This window comes from Dermacentor albipictus, chromosome 10 (assembly GCF_038994185.2).
Source record: "Dermacentor albipictus isolate Rhodes 1998 colony chromosome 10, USDA_Dalb.pri_finalv2, whole genome shotgun sequence".
Classification (NCBI taxonomy): domain Eukaryota; kingdom Metazoa; phylum Arthropoda; class Arachnida; order Ixodida; family Ixodidae; genus Dermacentor; species Dermacentor albipictus.
Genome location: NC_091830.1, coordinates 79,712,776 through 79,719,997, shown reverse-complemented (window position 1 = coordinate 79,719,997; position 7,222 = coordinate 79,712,776).

Here is a 7,222-nt window from a genome sequence, read left to right as displayed (position 1 = left end):
ATTTCTCCAACAACCCCGGTCATGTACTAATTGTGGCCATGCCGTCCCTGCAAACTTCTTAATCTCATCCGCCCACCTAACTTTCTGCCGTCCCCTGCTACGCTTCCCTTCCCTTGGAATCCAGTCCGTAACCCTTAATGACCATCGGTTATCTTCCCTCCTCATTACATGTCCTGCCCATGCCCATTTCTTTTTCTTGATTTCAACTAAGATGTCATTAACTCGCGTTTGTTCCCTCACCCAATCTGCTCTTTTCTTATCCCTTAACGTTACACCTATCATTCTTCTTTCCATAGCTCGTTGCGTCGTCCTCAATTTGAGTAGAACCCTTTTCGTGAGCCTCCAGGTTTCTGCCCCGTAGGTGAGTACTGGTAAGACACAGCTATTATACACTTTTCTCTTGAGGGATAATGGCAACCTGCTGTTCATGATCTGAGAATGCCTGCCAAACGCACCCCAGCCCATTCTTATTCTTCTGATTATTTCTGTCTCATGATCCGGATCCGCAGTCACTACCTGCCCTAAGTAGATGTATTCCCTTACGACTTCCAGTGCCTCGCTGCCTATTGTAAACTGCTGTTCTCTTCCGAGACTGTTGAACATTACTTTAGTTTTCTGCAGATTAATTTTTAGACCCACTCTTCTGCTTTGCCTCTCCAGGCCAGTGAGCATGCATTGCAGTTGGTCCCCTGAGTTACTAAGCAAGGCAATATCATCAGCGAATCGCAAGTTACTAAGGTATTCTCCATTAACTTTTATCCCCATTTCTTCCCAATCCAGGTCTCTGAATACCTCCTGTAAACACGCTGTGAATAGCATTGGAGAGATCGTATCTCCCTGACTGACGCCTTTCTTTATTGGGATTTTGTTGCTTTCTTTGTGGAGGACTATGGTGGCTGAGGAGCCGCTATAGATATTTTTCAGTATTTTTACATATGGCTCGTCTACACCCTGATTCCGTAATGCCTCCATGACTGCTGAGGTTTCGACAGAATCAAATGCTTTCTCGTAATCAATGAAAGCTATATATAAGGGTTGGTTATATTCCGCACATTTCTCTATCACCTGATTGATAGTGTGAATATGATCTATTGTTGAGTAGCCTTTACGGAATCCTGCCTGGTCCTTTGCTTGACAGAAGTCTAAGGTGTTCCTGATTCTATTTGCGATTACCTTAGTAAATAGTTTGTAGGCAACGGACAGTAAGCTGATTGGTCTATAATTTTTCAAGTCTTTGGCGTCCCCTTTCTTATGGATTAGGATTATGTTAGCATTTTTCCAAGATTCCGCTATGCTCGACGTTATGAGGCATTGCGTATACAGGGTGGCCAGTTTCTCTAGAACAATCTGCCCACCATCCTTCAACAAATCTGCTGTTACCTGATCCTCCCCAGCTGCCTTCCCCCTTTGCATATCTCCCAAGGTTTTCTTTACTTCTTCCGGCGTTACCTGTGGGGTTTCGAATTCCTCTAGACTATTTTCTCTTCCATTATCGTCGTGGGTGGCACTGGTACTGTACAAATCACTATAGAACTCCTCAGCCACTTGTACTATCTCATCCATATTAGTAATGATATTGCCGGCTTACTTACAGGATACGTAGCTTTAATTCAGACATCGGGGATAAGACAGCTCGCTTACCTATAGCCCTCAAGCTAGTTTCTGGTGCGTAAACGAATAAGGAGTTGCGCGGAACAGGGCTCATTTAACCAGCGAGCACCATGTAAACACCCAGCAGCGCGATAAACCACCATACCCGCGCAATGCCCGACTGCTGCGCTGCTCTGCGCCAGCGCCAGCGGGACTGTGATCCCCGTACGCGAGACAAGGAGTTCCGAAACTTGCCTTGTTATGTGCGCGGCTCCAAGCGCACGCCATAAATTGAATGGTGAGCCAAAGGAACAGCTATACTGTGGGTGTTAAATATAACGGACGTTATCAGGGCAACAACACGAACCGGACAAAACATGTACAGCCACGTACCGAAGTAAAGTAACGGAGCCAGTTCATTCGACAAACCTCCCACCCTCCCCCACTCGGCGTCATTAGACGGAACCATTATCTTTTAAGTTTTAGGGCGAAGCTCTGTCTGGTTAGTGTTCCATGCATTTTTGTTCTCCGTGAACAAAAACTATCATCATCAATGGCTCATACCCCCGTAAGCAAGCAAAACATGCAATGGCTCATCGCCCCCTAAGGCAGAGGCTACCGGCACTAAGCAAAGTGAAGCCCGCAGTGCTTAAATGACTTGTAATCACGCATACAACATAAAGAACAGCATATCGAAAACTGCCATCATCAATGGCTCATGCCCCCATGAGAAATGGCCCATAGCCTCGTAAGCAAGCAAAAAAATGACATGACTTAAAGTCCCACAAGGTTCGCGGCTCCTCGCTTTGCGTGAATTAGCTGCGATGACACTACCTCTGTTGTCGTAGTCGGTGACTTCAATGTGGATGTGTAGGTACAGAAAAGGCAGCGGTTTACGCGTTCTGTGTTGCAGACATATCCCATGCGATGCCGCACCGATCCGGCCCAACCGACCACCCAGCGGCGTACGTGCATCGACTTAACATTATCAAAGTATGTGATTGCAGCTGCGAGTGAAATAATGACCACCGATCAAGACAATAAATGAGTGTGCGTATCTTTCGTGACGATGACCACACGTCGAGACAATAAATGAGCTCGTACCTTTATTCAAAATTATGTGTCACCTCCGTGTCGTGTGCTAAAGAGCTTTGCTGGTCAACCACCTTGACAGAGTAGAATGGCTCATGATTTTTTGGTTGAATTCGTAATTGCATGTGTGAAGGACATCCTAACATAGAAAGTTTAACAACGTATTTGCTAGTGGACGTGCAAATTGAGGTTATGTTTGCAGAATGAAGGGTGGGAGGAGGACGTCTGTTGATTTGCATACGAGGGCGTACGCTGTGCAGCGGAGCAGCAAGCATTGCCCCGTTTATCAAGATTAAAGGTTAGTTACCATGACTAAGCATGGGCGTCAGGCCAGGAAGCACCATGTTTCTCGTGCGTGCTTAAGCGTGCATAAGAGTGCTTTACTTTCCCAGGTGAACAAGAAAGCCCGAGAAATGTGGAAAAATACCGCATAGTTACGCACATCCTAGTACTAAGTTTAACTCGTGCTGTATCGGGGGTGAGCCCGCTTGAACGTACTTCTTTCCGGTGCGACAAGACAAAGGCCACTGCTTTGCTACCTGAGGGCCTAGCTGGCTGCCCAGGTCAAAACACACCGGAGCAAATGTTCGCAAGAGGTTGAGGCATGCATCTTCTGCAGCAAGAGTTCGGAGACCACTCAGCGCATGGTCATGCAGTGTTTCTCAAACTGCACGTCATGAGCCCCAATTGAGCATTTTTTTTCTGGAGGTCATGGAGGATCCATTTACGTGCACATTCTGCTTGCCAGAGTAGAGATGAATTTTCAGTCTCGATGCCCACACTACAGGTGTTTCAACACTTTTTCTTCAAAAGCAATACAAGCGTATATCACTCCTGAAATGATGTTTATTATGCAGAGTGTAATATTAGTTTTGGTCGCAAGATGGATGGCGAAATGGGAAAACAAACTACGATCAAAACCTTCGGTCACCACATAGAAAAAAAAAAAAACGTCCTTGAACAACGGCCTTGCAGCTCCAGCAAATTTCGTCTCAACGAAACTGCAGAATTGGAGTTCAGCAGAAATGGTTGTATTAAAAGCAGATGCATCCTTTCTCGTTAATATACATGACCCTTGTAAAAAACACAGACAAGTATTTTTGGTAGCTCTTCCTGATTTTGCTGCCTTTAAAATAATACAAAAGTGCAAGTGTGTGCGTCCTTGAAGAAAGTAAATTTTCAGAAGTCTTATCAACGTGGGGGGTCAGGGCAGATTTGGTGCTACTTAAAAGGGGTCACGTACTGAAAAAGTTTGAGAAACACCATCGTAACGGAATATGCCAAGATATTCACCCATCAAGACTCGTAGGGAACATCCATCTTCCGAAGCGCTGGAATTCAAAGCGGATGTGAGCTTTACGTGGCCAGTAGTAAAGTTAAGCAAGAGTTGTTTAGAGATTTATGAAAAAAAGGGAGAAATAGATCGATACAGCTGAGTTTGTTACAGGCATAGATGTACTGGACAGGTACAAAGATAGGAGTTTTAATGAAGACAGAAAAGATAAAGGAGACAGACAAAACACTTCACTGATCAAAATATAGATGGATTACTTAATTATCTCTAGCAGCCTAGTTGACAGTTTGTCCGTGCCCCATTTCAAAGAACTCATCATTACATAGTGACTGGGTTGGTGCGTTATCACACGACACTTCTAATGTTTCGCAGGATTTCTTTTCTGAGGTGGAAAATTTACGCACATTGATTGTATCCTTTTAAAAAATATCTCAGCTTGATACTTATAAATGTATAAACTTCTTAATTTACATACATTTCGTCAGCTATGCCTATAATGAACGATATAATTTTTGTAATTAACCAGTTTAATCTAACAAAAATATTACCAGTGGCTTCTCAACTCGACAATCAACAATATGCAATTAGTCTAGTTCACAGAAAATTATCCACCTTTTTGCTTTTTAAGTGAGGCCCATGTTACCTAGGACACTGTATAATCGGTGCATTATCTTAATTGAAACGAAGCAGGCAGTGTCTTTCAGAAAGCAAAAGCGGGTAGTTAGTATTCACTGCAGTTGGGATAGATGGTACACTTCTTTGGCTTTGGCAGAATTTATGCACAGACACAAAAAAAAAGCCTCATGAAAGTGGTCTAATTTGTCATGCCCACGCTACCCACATTTGCCTGCCTTTCACGCTTTACTTCTTTTTTTATGTATTCCTGTATGAGATGGTTGATTGGATATGTCTACACACTTTATATGCCATATACAACATACTAGTCATTGACCTGCTAAAAACAAGTGAATCAATGAATCAGCTGACTGCACCCTGGTGTCACCACTAAGAGTGCAATGAAACAGGGTTGCATATGCATTCCATATAAGAAAGCACAGCTCTGTAATGTGGTGAACCGTACATTGAATTGCTTTTGAGGGAAGTGAGAACTTGTGCAAGAATTAAGTGTAAACAATGTTTCAATTATTTTGCATGCTTTGGTGGCACCTCCAGGACACCAAAGTGACAATGAGGAAACCAAAGCTGGAACCCGGACTGCTCCACTGGTAGACTCACTGAGGCCTCCACGTACAAAGGGTACCAAAGATTATCGCGGCTAACCAATCCTCTATGAAAACGACATGGCATTGGTGGCCCCAACCCATGGACTGCCCTGCTCACAGTTTTGATCCCCACGCTGCCATTTTGTTATTAGTCCTGGAGGGCAGCGCTCATCCCGTGTTTTTTCACCCCGTCCATCGTTCCGTTCATGCTGTTACCATTACGAAAGCCCTGGATATTCTATGCCACCCACTTTATTATAATATAAGGAGCTCTCCCGAGGCCTCCCTTCGCTGTATTTACTGTCACATGCTTAATGATTTCACTGCAGTGTGTTGCAGTGGCACTTACTAAAGCCGATCCACCATTAGAAAACACATATAAGACCCTTGCCACATTTTTTACATGGTTCTTCAAGTGAAGGCTGTTGGCTCTGTTATGTCCTGCTGTGTAGCAAGATTGAAATTCGTTGGTTTGTATCTGAATTGCTGGGTGTCCCCGAGAGAAAAAAATTACAGGGATGATGTCCACAGAAACTTGTGCAAGAGGTGCAAAGAAAACACGAAGGCCTTGTGAATTATAGCTTCCATTTATTTAAAATCTGAGAAACAAACAACACACACTCTTATAGACAACACATCTGCACTTACACACAAGAAGCAAGCGTAACTTCCTCAATCTGCCGTGTGCATTGAAACTCTTTGTGAACTGCAGCAGATCCCGTGTTCTGCATTGACACAACTCTTAGAAATATTGTAATGAAGCAGCAGCAGCATACAGCAGAGGCCTGAATTGACACAAAGATTGAAAAGAAGCACCGATGACAAAGCATTAGTCCGCATTCCATCAGCCAAGCAAGAAGCAGAGCATGAAAATTAGAACACTGGTAAACTCCAACGTGAAATTTTGGCGCTCACAGATACCAGATAGCGAGGGTGTTCACTCAGCCATACTGAAAATAGACAACACACTTTACGCGATCGAAGTTTAGGGGTTCACCGTGTACTTGTGAGCTATAGTTATGTGAAAATGCAGAGATGATTAAATTGGCACTGCAGACGCTTAGTAAGATAGAAATGTGGTAATGAAAGAAAAGTGGCAGCAGCGTCTAGAAAATTTCAATATCGTTTTCTACACAAGCACAGCCGAACAGGCGAAAGTGGTTTGAAACAATCCTACACCTAATTAATGCTGATGTACTTGTACTGCAGTTGAAGAAAAGACTGGGCCCATTTTCTGAGGTACTGGTGTGCCTCTTTAGCCAAATAAATGTAAACATAATGGTAATAATTATTTAAGTTTTAAAAAACGTTATGTTGCTCTTTTGTGTCCCTTCAGGAGTGGCAAAGACAGGCTAGTGTAAGAATCAACTAGCTATAATGTTCACCGAGTGAGGAAATTGCTGATACATTAAAAAACACATAGTTATGACTTGTTAAATAGGATGCTATAATTGAAGAAATCATAAGTGATCCACAAATGAGTCGTATGTTCCAGTGCTGAAGTGCAATTCCATTCCACACTATTATGTCAAGGCGCGCTTTGGTGATTGATGCCGCGCTTAAAGATGAGTAGATGACGCTTTGCTGTGGATGTACACGTGGGTCAAAAGTGTGCATTCACGTAGCTGCATTCCTCATTGGCTGATGCATTCTCTCCATTGCCCCATTGATGCAAAACAAAGTATGGCGTGTTTATTCTTTCCACGAGTGCTCAAACTGCTTTAAGAAAACAGCAATGTGTGTGCAATGACGTTTCAAGGTGTGGTTGCAAAATGCAACTGAACAACTCGATCAGTTGATAGCACACAGTTGTGAAGTGCTGCTCAGAAGGTGTCACTGATAGTCATTTCATGACGGCCATTATGACTCCATGGGAGTGCAGAATACAATAGCTATTTCCATGACAGTTCAAAATTATGTCAAATGCAGAATCTCAGTAAGCAGTTTGGCAACTGAAGATCTAAGATGTCCCCAAGTTGGCAATGCTTTATACAAAATTAGTAATCACAGATGAAATTATTTG